The sequence below is a fragment of the Argiope bruennichi genome, chromosome 7, assembly GCF_947563725.1.
Source record: "Argiope bruennichi chromosome 7, qqArgBrue1.1, whole genome shotgun sequence".
NCBI classification, from domain to species: domain Eukaryota; kingdom Metazoa; phylum Arthropoda; class Arachnida; order Araneae; family Araneidae; genus Argiope; species Argiope bruennichi.
Genome location: NC_079157.1, coordinates 79,960,075 through 79,983,089, shown reverse-complemented (window position 1 = coordinate 79,983,089; position 23,015 = coordinate 79,960,075). Strand labels below are relative to the sequence as shown.

At 29.6% G+C, this 23,015-nt stretch overlaps 1 protein-coding gene across 1 annotated transcript in view; it reads left to right on the top strand.

Annotated features, from left to right (window-relative positions):
- Positions 1-21,689: 21,689 nt before the first annotated feature.
- Positions 21,690-23,015, top strand: part of LOC129976507 (vesicular acetylcholine transporter-like) — a 47,179-nt gene continuing 45,853 nt past the window's right edge. Inside the window, exon 1 of the mRNA XM_056090113.1 lies at positions 21,690-21,791. The gene's annotated coding sequence lies outside the window, so the exon portion shown is untranslated. The remainder of the gene's footprint in view (positions 21,792-23,015) is intronic.

The following is a 23,015-nucleotide window of genomic DNA, read 5'->3' as shown; positions in this document are numbered from 1 at the left end:
CTGAACGTAAAGAGATAGATAGATAAAATTTGGTATCTAAAATGTAAATTCTTATCAAGTTTTGTACCAACTTTGTCAAGGTACCGATTATAACCATTGCATATAAACGCTATAATTCATTAACGCAGCGACTTAAAATCAATGAAATTTGGCAAGTTATCTTGTGACTGTAGTTCCGTATCGAATTTTGATGTCAATCGATCGAAAAAAGATGTCCAAAATAAATATTGGCACAACAGTTTTAGTTCATATGCTAGATTTACGGAGAATATTATTACGAATTCGTTTGGATAGTGGAAGTTACATGGTGTGAAGAACGCTCAATCATCAGGCGGCAGTAGAAAATAAAACAACGACGTTTATTTACACGAAGACACACAGGACAGCACAAATACGACAACTATATACAGCACAGAAGACGATTATCTTCAGCCGAGACGTGCAGCATACAAGACTCTACTGCAAACAGTAGCGCACAGCTAGTTCAGCACTAGCTTGACTCCGTCGCTGCTCCTCTAATCCCTGGAAAACCAGTTCTTCACCGTTGTTTCCGACTATTCACGACTGCCACTCCACTGGTTCACGACTGCCCGGCAGCTGCGGCTGCTTCCTTTAATAGGTCTCAGGAGGCGGGGCTAGAAGCCTCTCAACCAATCAGGAACGTTCGAGGCGTAACTCGGTTCCTACTGGACGGATCGGGAAAATTCTCGATGTTTCGGGTATAATCTATTTTAGCACAAAAGTCGCCAAGTCGCCAAATGGTCGCAAAGCTCTGGGACCTCCTATGGAACCAACTATGCTGGGAAGCAGCATCACAGGTTCGTAACAATATCTATATTTTAAAGCTATTATGGACCTTGATATGCCTTATATGGTATATCCAAGGAGGGGGGGGCGGTTATATCTTTATTAGAGAGTCTAACCGCCGAGAAAGTGTCGAGGAGACCACCTCCACTGGTTTGTTGTAAAATTAAGCCTCATTCTATTTAATCGTGTTTATCACTTATGCGCTTTTGCTAATATTGTAGAAGATATTTCTTCTTTTTATTTTTATTTCGTAGTAATGCTATATTTTGGAATTTCTTTTTTTGTTTGACTTGTCTTAGTCTGAAATTTTCGCACTTTCAAATTTTCAATGCTCCCGGTTGGCATGTCTTATGTCTTTTGAATGACTATTTTTACGTTCCTAATAACCTTTCTTCGTAACTATGATTTCGACTGTATTTGTAACTATTGTTTGTCAATGACATGCAAGGCATTCATACCCTTGACCAAGATCCATAATTTTATTCGCGGGGTGGGGGGTGGGGAACAGCACGTGAGAAAATTTTGGCTAGATTATTTTAGCTAGTTTTAGATTGAGCTCATTGAATAAGATTGTATTTCCTTTATAAATCTTTATAAGTCTTTATTAAATTATATAATTTATCTCGCTTGCTTTAAAATCATACTTTTCAGAAAGTGTCAAAGAACACTTTCTTTAGCTTAGTATTTTCTAAATACAGTTTTTTGGCACTTTCTTTCTTTGTCTTTATAACATTTAGAATTCAATATTTTTTTAAATATTAGCCTTGCTGCCAAATAATGAGAGCTCAAAATCTAAATACTGGATTTCGAATATGTTATTGAGTATTAAATAAAATTTGAATTGCAATTTATAATCTTTCTAAATTGTAATGGAGTGTATTATGTATGTTTAATAACAAGGCAAAAAAAAATTCAGATCTTCCATAGAGGTGTAAAGGTATGCATTCGATATAACAATATAAAAAATTCGAATACATATAAATAATTTGACTCCATCAATACTGAAAGGCCCCAAACACCCATTCAATGAGACTACGGAGAGAGGTCTGAATGTCACTGTGAAATTTCTTTCCTCTTTTGTTAAGTATGATCGATATTTGTTGAATACTTATGACGTGTGTTTTGTTTGTTAGAGACGCTCATCCAGATGGGAGCAGAGAGGTTTTATGAGAATTCTGAAAGTCTGTCATATACATTTGTTTAATAGCCATCAACTGAACGGGGTGTTCTGTTGTATATAAACTCCCTAAGAACATGTCTTCATTGCGATTTTTTTCTTATCACTGAAGGAGAAAGTTGTGTATTTAAGTTTTGCAAGGTACTTGAACCGGAATGATTTAGGAATTAGAAGATAAACGTTAAAATGCTTTAATTTTCTTTTCTAAAAAGATTTTTGGTATCTTAGATTCGTATTATCATTATCTAAATATATTTATAAACATTTTCTTCAAAAAAGATTATTGAAATAAAAATAATATTAAAAAACCTGAAAGAAACAATGTCCGTAATTACATAAAACAAGTTACCTCAGTCCATAGTTGTATTTTCAATGGCTTTGTTTAAAATTAAGCTTAGGATATCATCCATTATTTCAAAAGTTATTCCTTTTGATTTTTTTTAGATTTCTATGAAAATATCAAATGGTTTTGGAATAAATGTATGATAGCTGATTCGATATTTCTTGTAATTATTCATAAGCTCATTTCTGATAGAGATTAATATAAATGGTAAAAAATGTGTGCCACACACACACACACACACACACACACACACACATATATATATATATATATATGACAAGAATGGTCATAAGAATTTCGGATTAAGTGAAGAATAGTGTGCACCCGAGTTTGTCGCCAATATTGCAACCCTAATGCTGTTTTGTTTACTACTTTTTGCAATGGTTGAGTTGTACATAAACTACAAATATATTATAAAAAATTTTAAATTAAAAATATTAAAAAAAATCGATTAAAGATTTTAATTTTGTTCTTTATTATAATTAAAAGTTTATTAAATAAAGAAAGTTAAGCTTATAATAAAAAGTTATTTTCTTCTTTCTTTTTTTTAATGTGAAATACGAACAGAAAATATTTATTCTTTGCAATTTGTAATTCTGAGTATACGCTTTAAAAAATTGTCTGCATTCTCACTTTAAAAGACAGCTGCAATGTAATTCTTCGGAGTTCTCGTAATTCTTTTGGTGTTCTAACGGTTGGTTCTCTTCATAATTTGTTATGTCGGGAGTATTTCGAACCTATAGAATGGATGAAGGGTGAGTTAAATATGTATATATATATATATATATATTTTTACGAGTTGATGAAGTTAGGAAAGGATGCTTGTTTGAAATTTTGTTTTGAGAATGGTTTGATATCGAACCGGCAGAATGGATGAAGGGTGAGTGGAATATAGTATATTTTTTACGAGTTGATGAAGTTGGGAAAAGGATGTTTGTTTGAAATTTTGTATGGAGAATGTTCCTTCTTTCTCCGTTCTTTCTTTTCTTTTGGGTATGTACTGTTTCTGTTATCCACACAGTCCTTATGTTCAATGTGCTAGCGAAGCTACTAGGTTCCCGCTGTCGCTGCTTAAGAAGCCGTAGGATGTTTTTTTAAGTTAAAAAATTCTGCCCGGTGCCTTCTACAGATGCCGAGGGCATTTGTAGAAGGCTCCGGGCAGTATGGAAAAAAAAATTACAACTTCAATACTGATAAGTAAAAAGTTCTAATTATATGGCGGAAAATGGTAACCGTAACTGTTCCGCGGAAGTATTTGTTTATTTTGTCCGCCATCTTTATTGGCAACTTGGCATTGTTGGCGCAGTAGGGTGCACACTATAATTCACTTTTACCTGAATTTCATATGACATAATAATACCTTTCTAATTCTAAAGTTTTTGAAATATATCTGCTTTCTGAGAGATATTTCAAGAATAAAAAACCAATTAAAATGCTCTATAATCATTATGCAATCATAATTTTAAATAACTCTTCTATTTTGATAAGATAAATGCCACAATTTTTAAAATATATAACTATAACAATGTCGTTAGTATAACCACTGCAGGTGTTCAGAATTAATAAAAATAATTTAGTCTTGGCGGTCAACTTTAATGAACTACATCTTATCACAACAAAAGTATAATAAAAGTAAAGTTGCAATATTATAAATAAAAGTTACTAATAATGATGGAGCCCTCTGATTACTAAGCTATATTTCAAAGTAGTGAAACTGCCAGTTTGGCGACAAAAATTGGCAAAATATTTCCTATTATTGAAACTAAGAACTGTGCCAAAGTTTTATTTTGCAGTTATTTCTCGGAATGAAGACGAAAGGGATCTGTGACCTTCGATGATGTGTCAAAGGTCATGAGCCTTCATATAAGGAAAAAAAAAATTTCAAAATCGGTGCTATGATTCCTATTGGCGAATTCAGCCATGGTTTTACTCCATACACAATGTACAATGAAGTATTATGTTTTCGATTTCTCTCAAAAAAGGTGAATGATGTGTGTGGGCGGGGGAAGGGGTCGGACATTACTTACTGATGAATATATGGCGATTATGAGCTCTTATAAGAAACAGAGACTTTTGAAATCGGTTCTGTCGTTTTATCTGTCAGACTTTAACGCGGGTTTTTTTCCATAGGAAATGCACAATCCTTTTTCGATTTTTTTCTAGTTATATCTAGGGTCATAAATTTTCATATGAAATCAAACATTTTGTAATAGGTCCGGTAGTTGTTCTGGACGACTGTCCATTAGTTTCCTATTATTTTAAATATATACGTAGATATTACACAATTCTTTTAAATGGTCTAGCTTAACATTTTTATGTACTTATAGGGAGTCCAAAAATATTTTAATCTTTGAATTTAATCACAATCTTAATTACTAATTAGCACCCATTATTTCATATTAGTATATTGATATTGCCAATACGCACATTCAGGCTTGACTTTAGTACATAAATACACTAATTACCTTCATACTGTTAATGCATTTCTGCTTCCTTATTTGGCTTGAGATATATATTATAAACAAAACAAAAAAATGACGAATGTTTCATCCCAAAATTGCATATCTGAAAAGATACATATCAGAATCAGCTGACTGTAGCTCATAATTTAGCGAGGAACTGCCACTCGCAGTATAAATAATTCATAACAACTGCACTAGTCTGGTCATTATTTAGCTTAAACTTGTTTACACAGCGCTATGAGACTTCGTATAGGAAAGCAAACTAAAGGTGGTACTATTCAAATGAAATTATGACGGTTTCTGAATTTTATTAACGCTACTTATGATTTTTTGTGTTAATTAAAGATTAATTTTCACACTTACGATTTTTACGTACAACAATATTATGTTCATGCGTGTTTTGAAATTAAAGGATTGGATAACTATTTTGTTTTTAAATGCCAAAATCTCTTGAAAATAGGCAGAATTTTATTTTATTTTTTAAATTTATAAAGGCTATATTATTCTAATATATTTTTATTTGGCCACCCAGAATTTAGTTAATGTTGAAAAAAATTGTGCTTTAAATATGTGAATTCAATTAATAAATGTATTATTCAATGTTATAAACTGTTGCGTTTCAGTAATTGAAATATGAGATCCATTTAATTTAACGCCCCTAAATGCACAATATGCCAATGCCTAATGACAGTTCGGTACATTCTTATAGAGTGCCCACATTTTAATTCTCAACGAATTTAACGTTTTCATTCTTCTAGCATTATTTTAAAAGACATCCTTCATAAAGTGCATCATCCTCATCTTTTTACCTTTTTCAAAATGATTGGTTTCTTCTATCTTATATAAGTAATGTCCATTCTCTTTTAAAGATTCAAGACCTATACAACAAGTTTTTAAAAAATCCAGAATAGAATATTTGTAACATTGAACATAATTTTTAATTAATCTTTTAAAATATGACCATACGCCTTTTTTAGGAACCATTTTTTGGATATACCTTATGGTTGGCGCTGTATAATCAGAAATGGTTTTAGCACTTGTAAACTCCGTCAAACTCAAACCCATTTAACTTAATAGACACTTCACTCAGACACAATATTTAGAGATCAATAAAAAATAATAATATATTGGTATTGGCATGCAGTCAATTAATAAATGTATTAATCAATGTTATAAACAGTTGCTTTTCAGTAATTGAAATATGAGATCCATTTAATTTAACAGAAACTTCACTCAAACACAATATTCAAAAATCAACAAAAAATAATAATATATCGATATTGATACACATTCCACTGCGCCAATATCTCGATACGCAACAATCCTAAAACAAAATTCTCGCTGTTTCTCGTATACTATACGTACAAATTGGGTCACAGTTAAAATTTCCTTACGAGCTCTAAACGCCATCTTATGGATGAATATGGAACATATTTGAATCACATACGGAATCGATTATCGGTATTACTTCTAAATATATTAAATTTTGCATAAATGTGAAATATTTTGAAATGATATTAAAATTATAGCCGGTATCTTTAAATATTCTAAATTATAAATTCGCGATATGAAAATAACATGTATTTACTGAATATAACATTCAAACCCCGAATTTATACCATTTTTAACACAACATTTTCTCCACATTAGTATCTAAATACGTATTGGCACTTCTCAATTTAAGAGTTTGTGATCATTTTTTAAAAATTAATTGGGTGATATAAATATTATTCTCGAGAGAGCTTTTCAAGAATGTTAACTCTTTTTATTAGTTCAATCAAGGCCGGGATAGCCTATTTGGTAGAGCGTTGGATTAGCGTCCTTTAGGTTGTGTGTTCAAAACCCACCGACCGTAGACTCTCCATGTGTGTGGTGGCTGGCGCACGTATAAATCTGTCGTGGTCACAAAGTCCTCTATGTCGAGAGTAATATCCCCGGGGGTACTGGATCAGGGGTGATCTTTCTCTGATTCAGCTCTAAATTATGATCCGTGGATGAGTGAATGAAATGCGTGAATGAAGTCCGCCCCGTAAAAAGGGTAATGACGTGTGTGTAGTCAAGTCGTACTATTGACCCTAGTTGGTTCTACGATAAAAACAAGAGGCGCTTCTCTTCAGGCTTAAATCGGCTTGTACGTGGCAAGTTCCATAAGAAACAACAACGTTATTTCAATCTCACCAAAGGATTTTTTTTTTTTTTTTTTTTTTTACTTTCTCATATATTAAGAATAATCTCGAGAATATCTTTTCTGGAGAATACAGCCTATTAGTGAAAAATATCCTATAACATTTTAATAATATCGCCAAGATATAGCCCAGCCTTCAGAATATATGACATCGTAGGTATATTGTAGAGTATCTTATGTCTTAACGGACGATTTTTTTTTTTGTTGTGTACAAAGAAAATATATTGCAGTCTTCAATAAATTCGCCTTCTGCTTTGAAGATGAATTTTATTTTATAATTTGTAAAATGGAATAAAGAAAAATAAGTTTTGAATAAATGTTTAAATTGAAGCAAGCAGTATTACATTTGCGTATGTCAGAATTTGCATCATTTGATTGAAAGCTATTTTATAATTGATAATAATTTTTTTTATTTTGAATTTTACATATTTCTGTTGAAAACAGGGCAAAATATTCTAAGATGAAAAACAACGTCATTAATATTTGTTAAGAAATGGAAATGAACATTTTGAATACTAAAATTAAAGATGAAATCCTTAATGTTTAGTATTTACTAAAAAATGATTTTTTAAACTATTTCTATATTTTAAGCGAAAACAAATCTACATTAAATGAATTCTAAACTGAAAAATATCAATAAAGCAAAAATATACGTCACCAGTATTTGGCCAGTATCGGCCAAATCATGAAAAAAAAAAAAAAAAAAATTAAAAACTCACCAAGGTTTTTAGGATTTCAACAAAATCATATTTTTCACATTGGCAGACATTACTACATTTAAAGGTTAATCACGATAACAAAAATGTAGCAGGGAGACGGTATCATGAACTTTAATCTAGCCAAAATAAGTCATTATAAATATATCTATACAACAAATTCAAAAATATCGATTTAACAAATTAGGAAAAAAAAAAAAAAAAAAAAAAAAAAAACATGCGCTGGTTTGTTATTCTTTAAAAAAAAAAAAAATTCTAACGCATAAAAGCCAAAAAATATGAAGGAGAAAAAGTTTATACCAATCTTCAAAGAGTTCCCGAATCATAAAAAGCAACTTATCCATGAGCTTTGGAATTTTGAATAATTAATAGCGATTTCCCATTCATGTATGTAAAATAATTTATTTAATCAAATAAAAAAATGCAACATCGCTCGCTATCCATGCAAATTTTGTGTTTGGGAACCTGATCTTAATGGAGCTTCAAAAAGATAAGTAAATGTGATCTAGCATACGGTATCTCGAAGGACAAATAAGTAATATGGAGGTTTTATCGCTACTATTACTCAACGAAAACCAAAAGAAAATTAAAGAACGAATTAATTCGTGTTTTTAAGCAATAATTAAATTTTTTTCCCAATTTTTGGAATTCTGATTTTTTTAATTAGAATTAAGTTCCAATCATAGAAATATAAATTACATTAATATTAACAATTAGTATTATTAATAATATTGTTACGAATCTTTAATATTTGCTTCCCAACACGAATAGTTCCATTGTAAGAAAGACCGTTTTACAGTCAGCTCTATTCGATGTTGATAGGATGCCAGATCAGTGATCCCCAGGCTTGGTGACAAACTTGACGACCGTTTAGCGACTTGATAACGAATTTAGCGATTTTGGAAACAAAATAGATAATTCTAGAATTTTCCAGAATTTTGGTGATAGAGCTAATAGGAACCGAGATAAGCTTGATTGTTTCAGAACCTTCTCTGCCCGATTCTGGGAACTATAAAAGGCCGGCAGTCTCAGGTGAGAACAATCGTGGAAAGAGTCAACGGCGAATAGTTGGATCAGTCAACGAAGGGCAAGCGTTGTGTGGAGCTCAAGCGATTGCTGAATTAAGCTGCGTGCCAAGTCCTAGTGTTTATTGTAAAAGCAGCATCGAGTCATGTGAAGAGCAACCAGTCATGTAGTAATGAATTGGCAGTTGGATGCATCTAAAGCGAAGAGAAAGTGGAGAATTGCAGGCGTTTGGAGAGACCGTAGGGTGAAGCTACGTAGATTCCCTCCTCCTGCTGAATTCTGTCTGGCCGCTTTATGTGCTGTGGTTATTATTACTACCGATTACTACTTGTGGGCTACTGTTTGTTGTAGGGTGCTGCTGTGTGTTGTCTGCGTTCGTCTCGGCTGTATATTTGTTGTTTGCGTATTCTTGTCTTCGTATTTAATAAAAGTCGTCGTTCGTTATTCATGCCTGCTAATTGTTTTCACACCATACACCCACTACAAGCGGGAATACACCCAATGCATACTTAGTGGAATTGAAGTTCCGCAACAATATTATTATTATTTAGCAATATATAAGAGAAACGGTCCAAATCGAAACCTTTCTGCATGTTTGTTTACTTAACTGTCATTAATTTTACAACAGTCAAGATTTGGATATGGCTATGGTGCAACGAGCAAATAGTGACACGTTATACTTAGCTAAACTCTAAGAAATCATAGATTCATCGGATTAGGAAGAGTATAGCCTAGTGAAAAGTTACCCCCTTCACTTAGTTGAGTTATTCAGGGTTTAACTGAAAATTAATATTTGCGGTAAGAACTGTGAATGGAAATTTTGGATTATCACCGGTCACAGCCCAAATCCTCCTGCAGGATGTCGTGCCTTATTGATACTCGACTACAAGCCATTATTAAACCTCAGGAGAAGTAAGAATCCACTTCCAGTGACTTATCATTCTTGTTATTTGATGTGCCTTACCTCCATTTGGAGAAAAGGCGAGCATAAGTAAAACTCAGATCTGTCACAAAACTGAATGATTGGACCTCCTCAAATAACTATACTGGTGCTATGACATTTGAAGCCTCTATATTAGCAAACCTCATATGGAAGCACGTACCATCATCGACGGAGGAAGCATTAACCAGACAATAGCCTCATTGTTATACTTTCAGTCTCCGTCCCCCAAGAAAGACAGAGAACTTGCTTACTTATATGGCTACTTACTAAGTAATCTTATTGCCTTGCCATTATTATGTTCATCTGTTATGTCCCGAGGTTAAGAACCTTGAGTTCAAGCACTCCGTGACACTCTCCTCAAATCGGCAAATTGGTACTCATACGGCAGACTCTAACAGTCCTCATGAAGTGGCCATCGTGAAGACATAGAATAAAAGATGAGCTTTATGAAGCAAGAATCAAATGTGGAGTGCTGCACCAAACAAACGATGATATATTTAATATCTGTAAAAATTCTCGGCATTAATAGGTTTAATGATTTAATATACAGCAACAATGATATATTTAAGATTTGTAAAAATTCTATTAATAGATTTAATGGAATAATATTCAGTAATGTATTTCATGGAACGAGATTTATATTCAGGTTATAGGTCCAAATGAGTTTGTAATTTAGAATAGTAAGGGGGTAATAATAGAAATAGTCAACGATGAAACAAAGTTACGATCTTTTGGTTATATCGATATAAAAGTAATTTACTTTTCAGAAGTTTTCAGTTATGTGCAAAAAATTTTTTACAAAAGTCATGCCTTGATCAATATTTTCATTATACAAATAAATAAATAATTAAAAAATGCGAATTGCTGAAATTATAGATATAGCAATTTAAGCTTATATATTATCCTTTGTATGAAAAAGCAATTTTTGAAACTGGAAGTGTGTTTTCTAAATTTTATAGTTGTTTTTTTCATATCTAATACAATTTTTAATATTATAGGAATCCGAGCTTCGCTTTTAAGCTTATTTAGTGGTAGCTCATTGATTCTAAACATAATGATTTAAAGAAAAAGTACTTTTAACTTTTATAAAATCTAAATCCTTACATTAAATTTAAGATGTAAATTTTAGTGATTTTAAAGCTTTAGAATAAATGAACATTATTCAATGATTTTTAAATTTTCTCTTTCCTTCATTAAACGATAAATTCTTTTCTAGAAATGTTTTCCAAAGTGGGTTTATTTTGCTGCCTGAAAATCAATTTCTTTGTCTGAATAATTAACTTACAGCAAGAGGAGTAAAGGATAGACTAAGTTAAACGTACGAGTAGAAACTGCTTCCTTCTAATAAATTTTAAAGATAAACAATAGAAATAAAACCAAAGAACAATCTAAAGAGTTGAAATAAGAAATAGAAAAAATGTCAATTTATAATTTTTTTCCTCTGTGACTAATGGGATATAGGGAATATTCCCCTGTTTTAGGATTACAAAAAAACAAATGTAAAACTCTCAATTATACATCACTTTATTAGATTTATTACAAGTCTAGAACTGAATTAATTTAATTTTGAATTAGAAATAATTTCAAAGTTTTTACGATCTGAATTGAAAGAATTGAAAGTTCCTGAAACTATAGTAGATTTCCACAATTAAATTATTGCATTTAAAGTAGACAAATAAATGACTTTTGTATTTGATTGAATAAGAAATAGCTATAGAAAAAATATATAAGTAATACATTTTTGAAAGAATTGCTAGGGTTTGTATAACTCAACAATTCTTATAGATCAACTGCCGCTGAACAATTTTTACCATTTTAAAACAGATGTTCCTAAGATAAAAACTTTAATTAGACCTCATTTTTACGTTCTCATATACGAAGTATGGAGAAAGTATCGTAATCGTCGAAAAAAAAAAGAATTCGAGATTTACTCTTTTAGATATTGTGGCGGATTGGTATGAGCGATCAGAAGGTTGCGTGTTCAAATCACGTACGGGTCACCAATGTGGCGGATTGGTATGAGCGAGGATAGAACCTGGAACCTTGTGGTTCAGAGCCGAGTAACATGACCATAATACAAAAGCAATTGCCCTAATTGCTCGTGTAGCGTAGCTGTTAACTGGCTTATAAGCTTTCACCACAATATCCTCGAGTTCGAAAGATACTTTTTAACATTATTTCTGTTTGCCTTCCGTCCATCTGTCAGTACTCAAAAAAGATAATCCAAAGATAATATAAAAGATAATCCAAAAATGCTTTGAGCTGGACAGATGACATTATGATCTTATACTGAATTTGCAGATTTCTATCAAATTTTGACCGAAATTAATTCAAAGGAAGTTTGTTTGTTAAGCTATTCAAATATTAATTAACGCTTTAGCTACTAAACGATGAAATCTAAATGGATAAAATTTGGTACAAATTTTTATAATCTAAAATTCAAATACCTGTCGTATTTCGCGCCAATTACGCCAAGTGGTTGAATTTTTATCTCCCTCTACTTTCACACGTGTGAAAGTGCGATTATTCAGAAACGCAAAGTCTTAAATATATGTAATTTGGTATGCTATTTTGCGACGAAAGCATTACTGATGTGTCCAAATTTGGCTTCAATAAACAGAAAAGCACATATTTGATTTTCTATTATTAACCGCATGGGAAGCATGATGGGGACGGTGGACTCTATTTGACAATTTTGCCAATTATTCATTTAGAATTATGAAATTTTTTTATGCATATGTATTAAAATGTAAATACGTCACATTTCTTTTAAAAAACTTTTTTAAATGAAATGACATTTTTTAAAAATTAAAAGATATACAATTTTTTAAAATTTCAAATTATTTCAGGTTACTCAATTTTTAATTTTTTTTAATTATGTTTTTCCTTAAATTTACTTGGAATAAAACTGTGTATAATTTTGTAATTCCAATTAAATGCTAATTTTTTTAGAAATATTTTTATGCACACTTATTGAATTTTCATATGTTTTTTTGCAGCTAAAATTGACTTTTAACTATCTAAAAAAACCTGAAATATAAAATGTATATCCTATTTTCTTTTAATGTTTGTTCGAAATCTTTAATATCAATTCCATTTAGTTTCTTCAAAAATTAAGATGCCTGGAATATTTCAAAGATATTTAAATCTAATTGCAATATCATTTTGTGGAAATGTGCTTTTTTTCTCTAAGCCTTTGAAATAGTCATTTTATTGAACAATATATCTTATAACACTGTTTTAGTTCAATATAAACATATACTTTGGTGAGGAAACGATAAAAATAAAATTCCATGTTACTGTCCATTTTTGTTTATTTTAAAATCCAATGCCCTCTTAATCACCAAGGATCAGATGATAGATTTAATAAAAATCTAGATTCATGATAAAAATCAACATTTCTTAATTATTGCTCATCAATGCCATGCGAGGCAAAACTCAAAAATTCAAAATTTTATACGGGGTAAGGGAGGAAATAACACTTTTATTAGAATGCAAACGAAAAAAGCGAAAGCTGGCGCCCTGGCATAGGGATAGCGCATCTTCCCCGTGATCTGGGCGTCTCGAGTTCGAGTCCCGGTTTGGGCATGGTTGTTCTTCCTGTTCTATCTGTGAGATGTGTGAATGTGCCCTCCTGTAAAAAGGGGTTGTGCAAGCGAATAAATGATGCGTTAGTAGTTAAGTCGTACTCTTGGCCCAAGTTGTCTCTACGATAAAAACAAGAGGCCTTAGGCTTAAATCTGCTGTCTTTAAGCAGCGGGCTTGTCCGTGGCAAGTGCCATAAGAAACAACAACGAGAAAGTTTCGGGGAAACTGCTCCCACTGGTTAAATGCTATATATTTAAAAGATTAAAAAATATTTTGCGATCTCACCATCTCAAACTATACTCAGTTAACATCAAAAAATAAACTTGAATTAGTAAATTTTTCGCTGAAATTGTGACTTTAGAATTTTTAAATTCTTTGTCGTTGGGCTCAGTTAAAAACAGCTAAATCCTCTTTTTTTTGTAACTTTCTAAAAATATTTATCAAGGCAATAGTATTATACAAATTACTTATATATAGTGATAACAGATTCTTAGGATCCTTTTATAACTTGATCTGTGTGAATGGGCTATAAACAGGGTAATTTGGAAGTTTGTGTTCTATAAAAATGACTAAAGATATTATTTATTCTTGAGTCAATACTAATTATAAAGATGGATGTGTGTGCGTTTATGTGTTGGCTCTCTACAGTTACCAAATTTGCACATGTATACCTTGGAAATGTACACCTCGGAGAAATTTGTTTGAACTTTAAAGTAGAATTTTAATTAATTAAATATGAAGCTGAATTTTGGCGTTTCTCCGCAATAACTTCCAAAAATATTACTGCACAAAAGGGAATTTTTGCACCGTTTTAAAATATACAAAAATGTCTTTTTAACTATACAAATATAATAATCGCGGAAGTTATTGCTTACATTTGGAAATTTTTAAAAATACGTTGTGTCTAGTTTCCTATAGCAGATTAATTACACTAATTGAAGTTGAAACCGTTTCATCAACGATCTGGAAGCGTGATTTTTTCTCCATTATTAAAAAATATATATTAAAAAAATCCATGATTAAAAAAAATCTATAATACTATGAAATTTAGAAGACAGATGAATCGGATATTTTAGTTTTTAATTGCCTCATGATATAATTAGAATAGAATTCATTAGAAAGGCTCCTGTACACTATAAATAGAGCATTTATTAAAAACATGGCTTTAAAAACTTATAATTTGTTGGAAAAATGTACATGAAATTATAACTATACAACTTAAAGAAAGATAAATATGTCCAATATTTTCAACGGACCAGCCAGTCGCCAAAAGTGAATAGTTTTAAATAAAAAGAAAGGTCCACTCTATTACAATTAAAAGTGATTGAGTTATGAAAACTAGAATATTATTATTTTATATATATATATATATATAAACTCTCATTTTTAGACCGCTATATAGCAAATCTCAAAGAAAATAGCAAATCAGCGCCCGGAATTTTCTCAAGGCTGATTGATCTAAAGTCATGAAAATATTTACTGTTCTAAAATTGCAGTGCTCAGTAATACTCCATAATTCGGTCAGATTTCATCGCAAAAGATAAAAATGTTTCTTTAAATTTTATTTAAAAGTTGATGTCTAAGATATTTTACAGAATAGGATTCTTTAGGATCAAAAAATTGTATAAAATTTGGACTTCCTAATTTTTTGACCGAAACAAAAAAAAAATTATTATTTAAGTCCTTTAAATCCTTTTGAAAGCAAAATTTATTTTTATGGTGAATCAGAGAATTTTTTATTGAATGATTCTTTGAAATATTGCATAAATTTTGAATATTATTCTGTAGTGTTCAGTGCCGAACAATTATGTTTTCTATACTCATATTTCTCAAAAAGCGAGTTTTTTTAAGCGAAGAATATTTTTGTATTAACTGAAGTTTAACTACTTCCACTTTAATTTAAAGTTCAAATTTTATGGGTGCTGACAGATAATTAGAGAAATATATAGGATAAGGAACAGAACAGCGTAAGGCTTTAATAATAGTATGAGTTATACGAACATCAAAATATTCTGCTGAAGGAGCTATTAAGATTGCAAGCTACATAAAATATTTGATTGAACATTTTAGCGAACATTAATTTCGACGGACAAGCTGGTCGCCAAAGGCGACTAGTAATAAAAATAAAAACAACTGGACTTATAACTTTCAATTGCAACTATTATAAAAAAGATTATTACCTTACTACCGTATATATATATGCTTTATAATAGATATTTCTATACTTCCATACTTGGTTGAAACTAAAAAATCAGCAGAATCAACCTTTCAGACAGCTCAATGCCCTGTAATTTCTCATTGCATTCCAATATATAAATTTTATATTTCAGATAGGAGAATTACTACATAATTTTATTATTCTTATTTTCTAAGAAAACTAATCCAATTTAAAAAAATATAAAATGCTAAATGAAAAATAAAAATTTCTTTTATGAATTTTTTATAAATCTTTTATGATAATGCTAAATTGTTTGGAATGTGTGCAGAGTAAAGAGAAAAAGAATCGGCGCTCGGTAAAGAATTTTTATAACAGAGAAGAGAATCAACTGTACTACTAATAAAAATGAATATGTGTGTAAGTGTGTATGCGTGCGCGTATACGCATTGCATGCGTGTATCTGTGTATTGACGACGGCAAGCCAAGCCTGCTGCTACCAAATTTTGCACATATATACTTTGAAAGGTGGAAATGTCTACCTTTGAACCATCTTTTAAAAAAATTAATCGTAATCAATTAAATTTGAATTTGAATGAATTAATATTTAAGCCATTTTCTGGCATTTTTCCTTGATAATTTCCAAAAATATTATTTCATAAAAATTAATTTTAAACTATTTCAAAATTTTAAAAATTGCCTTTTTAATAAGAATTATTTAGTAGTCGCGCAAATCTTTCTTAAATTCCAAACATTTTAAAAAATATATAAAAAAATTTTTTTTCCTAATTTTCAAAAATTGATTTATATTTATTTCCTGAAATTCGAACTGTTTTCATTGTTTTATCAAATATTTAAATAGCGAATAATAATCATCTCAATCTGCAGATGCATTGTAGCGTCTACCAAATATAAAAGGAAAATACAAACTGCATTTGATTGCAGTTTGATTTGATATCTTGAGGATTAAGTGTATAAAAAGAATAATGACATTAAAACTAATGGTACTATTAGAAAATGTGCATAAAAAAGAAACATAAAAAGTTTCTCTATTGGAAATATTTTTAAACTAAATGTTTTCTGTTATATTTAGATATTTTTCTCAATTAGACAGTACAGAGTTAGAAAAATAATATTTTTTTATACTAGTTGAGGAATGCTAACTTGAAGACAATAATTTTATTTTGATGGCCTCAATCAGTTTTCACTCTATAGTTGATTAAAAAAAATTCTAGTTTGTATTCATACCATAGTAATAAATTTCATCTAATAAAAATGTCCATTAAATTTCATCATAAAAAAATTGCGACAGATGTTTTCAGTATAATTATCATGAATTCAAAAGATTTTATGAAATATTATGAAAAGTTAACGATTTTTTAAAAGTTGTATTAAATAATTTAATTATTTCACCGAACTAAGTGGCAACGATGAAAATTCAGTTGTCAATTCCAAATAAATTTAATAAATATAGTGCAATTTAATAATAAAATTAATTTTAATCAATTGATTGTATTTTTTCTTTTTAAAAACGTTGGAACAATATATTAGAAAAAGAAATAATTAAATTGCTCCGATTAATCAAATATGTATAGTTGTAAGTGTATCGAATTTAAAAGAGATTGAATGCATTTTTAAAGTTTTCTTTCATATTTCAATATTTTATGAAATATCAAAATATTTCATTCAAAATTAAATGAAATATTATAAATATTCCGTCCAGTTTAGAAATTTTGCATCAAATTTTTATTCGAAATAAAAATATAGGTTGATCCATTTTCAAATTTAGTCAACAATCGCAAAATTTTTAGAATATATATATATATGTATGTACACTTCAAAGAGAATTCCTATAAATTTAAGTTATTAAAAATTCTGTAAATCAGGAAGTGTGTTAAACATCTCACAAAAAGTATTTTTATACTTAAAAAAATAAAAATAATTTATGATTTTTTTAAGGATTTCGAGTTATGCAGGTAGCTTTTAAATTTCTTGATTCTTTTTATTTAGGAATTACAATTAAAGCTTGATTTTTTTAATTAGTTTTTTACTCTCCAAGATGACGGGAAACTCACAGCAACACAATTTTTTTTCTAAATACAATATTTCAAATAAATAAATTAATTTTTAAAAAAACATTTTTTCAGGCGAAATAAAATATAAGCAGAAATCAAACAGAAAAAAAATAATAAAAGTTTTTAAAAATGGAAGCATTTTTCAATTTTTTAATAAATGTGAAATTAACCTTGCAATTTATGAAAATAACTAATTTATACTCTTAAATTTAAAAAGCAAGAGCACCTTTTTTCTGAGCGAAAGAAAGGGCAAAGAAAAGACAACCACGAGGCCTTCAAGGTCATTTCAAGAGCACACATGTATAGCCCTGAATATCTTTCCCTCCTCTTCTTCATGTGCGCCATTGGACTGAGCATGCGTAGAAAACAACATGAATTCCACGATCCCTTAAAATTAGCATAAAACAAAGAAGGATATCAATTTATTTTATCCATCATTAATTTTTATAATATCTTATTAATATTACTTAATAAGATATTAATTAATTCTTATTAATTTGGATTCCAATATGGTAATATAAAAGGTTTTAAAATCTTTAAATACAATAAAAATACAATATTTATACGTCTTTACACAAAACATCACTCTGCTTTCAATTCATTTTTCTAGAGATAGTAAAATAAAGGTCGGAAGGCATAAATCATGGGAAATCACACTTATGGATTGAAATGTTAAGGAAAAAAAGAGGCAAACGTTCACACATGTGCATTATTAATATTACAAAGTAGTTCTTTCTTATTCTTAGTACTTACCTCATATAAATATCCAATGCACATTTGTTGCTGATATTTCTCGTCCTTTTAGCTTATTCATTGGCTAGGGGGATGGTAGTTAATGTATTGTGTATCAATATCTTTTAATTTGGTTACATTTCTCAATAAGTGTATAGAATTACCTAACATGTTCTTACTCAGAATGAAATATTTAAATTTTAATCATGAACATTATATTTAAATACTAAAACCCTTTATTCCAGATGAAAAGCATAACTTCTGCTTTTTATTGAAATATGTAGCACAAAATGGATTTTTGTTTTCTTCAGTTCTTCTTTATATCTTTTTTTTCGATGATTTTCATTAAGATAAAAGAGGGTTATTTTTTTTCTATCCATCTATAAATGATACCATGATTATTCGAAGTATTTTTTAGTTAATTGCGTCGCCACTTTATTTTAATTTTTTACTTCATTCGAATTCTTAATGTACCGTAACTGAAGGAAAGCATAAAATTTTGTAAATGTTACCTTAAAGGCTTTAATTGATTGCGAACCAAGAAATCAATAAAAAGTGCTATAAAAACAGTCAAGACTTTAAAAATCGAACATAATTAATGGCTAGAAACCTACATTTTTTTTTTAATAAAATTTTATTATGTCATAAAACTTGTTTAAAACTTTATTTTTCTCTTTTATATGTTCTTATATATTAAAATTTTCGCAATTTCTAAATTATTATCAATATTGCGATATTTCTGAAAATCCTTCCGTATAATTTCTCAACGAAATCTTGAGAAAATATGTAGGTACTACGCAACTTGCGTAGGTAGTACGCAACTACAATAAAAAGCTATGAAAGATTCTCGTTCAAATAAAGAGATGTTGCCATTCATCAGAATATAACTTTTAATTAAATTTTTAACATAAACATTAATTTTTAACACTAACATTTCCATATTATTTAAGTACTTAAGATTTCAGTCACTCAAGATTTCAGATTCTGCACATTATATATGATCATGGATATAATGGTACGTTATTTTAAATCGACTTATTAAGAATTATTTTGCCTAAATATTAATTTAAGAAATGAAAAGTAATAAAATCAGATGCCACATTTGCTGTCTTACAACCAATTTTTTGTACGAAGAGCTACTAAAAAAAGCATTATTTTTTTAGTGTCAAAAGTATTAGTAATTTATAATTCTGCAATCTCTTTCTGGCTTATTTAGCAATAAAAAGCTGAATTTGAAAAGAATAGAATCCGGACAGAGACTAATAAGTAACAAAATTTCTTTGGTTCTATTTTGAATTGCGATATAGTTCGGGAAAACTATTTCATTAAGAATATAAAGAGGAAATTAATTTTCAGTTTAGAATTTAAATTATTTATGGGCTTAAAAATTTATTGCTTCCAAAAGTAGTATTGGCATTGGACCTTTGTCAGACGTAAAATACTTCACAAGAAACATAATGCAAGAATTTATCATGTAATTCATCTTTTATTTTTGATCAAAATAACAATTCTTTATCACTATTATTTGTCGTTTTAAAATCTGAATCCACGGTTATTTGAGCATCAAAAATTTGGAGCAGAAAACTTTAATATTTTTGACCAAGATTAAGCAAGTGTTACCGATTTATTACATGTGGACATTTTTCATCATAAGAATAATACTGAAATGAAAAGCATTATACTTTCGAATCAGCATCTTCCATTCATTTTTAGAATAAAATTATTTAACGAATTTCAAGCTTATTCAAATATTGATATCAATAAATTTGAATTCAAAAAATAAATAGTTTCCTATTAGCATATCATATTAAATTTAGACTTTTGAATTTGAATTTGAATTTAGACTTTTATTACATGTGATTAACTAAACGAGTTCCAAAATATTGAATTTTGGAGAAATTTGTCTAAAATTTGAATGCATATTATCTTTTTTAAGCTCATGTTAAGTTACTATACAGTAATCCTGAATGCTGCTAAGATAATTCATTTCGTTAATAAACTTATTAGATATGTAAATTATATAAAATTCTAAAAAAAAGAATATCAGTTAATGAAATATGAAGAATGAAAATAGCTTTGGGTTTAAAGATTAGTATGCTTGTAAAATTATAAAAGTTTAGATAAATTTAATTAAATTAGACTAACAACCACAGCTCATTTCTCGAGGTCAGCTCTCACTTGGACAGCATAAATTTAGCTCATGATCAGATGACGTGGACGGCATTTCGACTGACAATTTTTACTGCACGCTAACGCTAGAGCAAACATCTCTAAGAGAGTATGACATATTTTTAAAACCCTATCTAACCATTAACCTTATCGGACCCTATATAATCTTATTATACTTATTTTTATTACAAATCTTTAAATTACAATGAAAATTGTTGAAAAAGAAGGATTTGTTTTTGTTATAATATAAAGTAGACGATAATTTTATTCATAAAAATGCAATCCAAATTCTTCGAAACTGAGAAACAATGTATTATGTGGGGTAGAAACAATATTTTAAAGCAACAAACCCATAAGAAGGTATCCATAATTTAAAATTTCTGATATCCTACAAAGTGCAAATTTTGTTTGAAATCGAATTTTTCACCACAGTTGTTACTCTTGGCAGAACACTTATATTCCAAAACAGGAAGATTACTTTCGAGTACATTTAGATCAATAAGTCATTAAAGAAATGCAATCGATATCCATGATATGTTGACATTTTTGATAATCGATATGGTGAACATTTCACTAGAAAGTGCGAGTTAAATCTCTCGTTGAGAATTCATTGCACATCATATTGCAAATAATAACCGGATACTTATATCTTAAAGATTATTCTATATCAGGATAAACAGTTCCATTTAAAGCAACATGAGAGTGTTGCGCTTTTAAACATAGTTATTTTTAGTTAAATTTCATATGGCAGAAAGCAGCAAATATTAACAAAAGTTGTAATCGGGAATAAGGAATTGTTAGATTTCACTATAATCCAAACGATTTCAAGTTCGCTATAGGAACACATATATATTCCGATCAATTTAAGGTTGCAGTTTCACCGAGAGCGCCCTGTCACTTCGAAATGTTCCTAAATCCTGAAATATGAATAGTTCTTATTGTGAAATTTTGCACCACCCTTCGACATCACAGCATGGTGCAAAATGCAGTTTAGCCTTCATTCCAAAACTTGTATATACCATCAGCAAATTCTCATCTCAACTCTATCTCGAAATTCTGGGTATCCCATCCTAAAGACAGGGCTCCCGCCAGGGCGTAAAAAAAAGAATTCGATCGGGGATAGGGCTCGTGATTGGACCATCCTGGTGCACAGGACCACCCTCGAACAATGGAACAAAAAATATAGGGGGGCTTCGAGGGTTCTAATTCGATTCGGTGGCAAGGACGGACCACTCTGATTGGATGGAAGGGGCGCCACCGGGGGGCGTGGAATTGCGCTGTGCTGGGGCGCAAGACCGGTGCGGTCTCAGAGTGAAGAGGGGAGTTGAGAGAGCGGCGGCTGCTCCGGAAAGTCGTCTGCTGTCGGGGATCGTCTTCTCCCACCCTCGAAAATTCGTCTGCATTCCTACACAGGTGAGCGAAAATGAATTTCGTTTTATTCTCCCTAAAAAATTCTATTAATTTGTTTTTTCGGATAAATTTGTAGAATATTATTTAATGCATCTTTTGTTCATTAATTATTGATGAAATTGTGTTAATTATCAATTAATTTTATTTAATTAATAATATATATGATTATTTGAAATTCAGTATTATTTCAGAGTATTTTATTGATGCATTTTTTTTTTTGTTCTAATTTAAATATGAGGTTTTTTTTAAAAAAATATTTAGAATTTATGAAATATATCTCGTAGCGATATGTTGGTAATCATAAAATGAATTTTTTTATCAGATTATAAAACTGTATTTCTGTGCATAAAACCATTGTTAATGTGATTATAATAATGGTTTATTTCATAAAAAATCAGCATATTCAAAAATAAATAAATATTATAAATTTATTAAAAATTTTTTTGATAAATTTATTGATTAGTTTTATTTAATGTTTTTTAAAATATTTTATTGAGATTAACATTATGATTGTCGACATAAATTCAAATTTTTATGACGGAAAGTAAAATATGAAAATAATGTATGCTCCCTCGACGAATAGACTAAGCAGGGTTTTTTTTCCGAATTAGAACTAAGTATGATATTTTGCATTTACTTTGTACATGTAATACATTGTCGTTTTTTTAATTTTGTACCTAAAAATATTATTTTCTAATTCTGTATAAATATATCCATACAAAATTTAAAGTTCCTAGAGGAATGAACCCTGGAATCAAATAGAAATTATAGAAAAAAATTATAAAATTATGTTTGGAAAATAGGAATAGGTGTTAAAGTATATTTTTAATATATAATTTTTATCAATTATAAAAGTTAGAACAATTGGACATTTGCCGTATCCAAAGATTAATATTTCTTTTTAAGATCTAAATGTTAATGAAACTTTTTATTACGATTTGGTAATAATTTCGTTGCTTCAAGTGGATTGGCTACGGAGCAGATCGTGATCTTTCTTCATTATTTGCCGAAATAACTCGATATAGCACCTTGCGATTTTTTTTCTATGAGAGAATATGAAATGTTAAGTTATTGTTGTTGCAAAAAATGATGTATGGTTAAGATATTGTGTTCATCGGAATCCTCCTGATGAACATTTATAAATCTGTGATTTGAGTAGATTCAAAACATTACATATTTAAAGTAATTAATCAAACAAATTCTTAATTTTTTTTTAATTTCACAAAT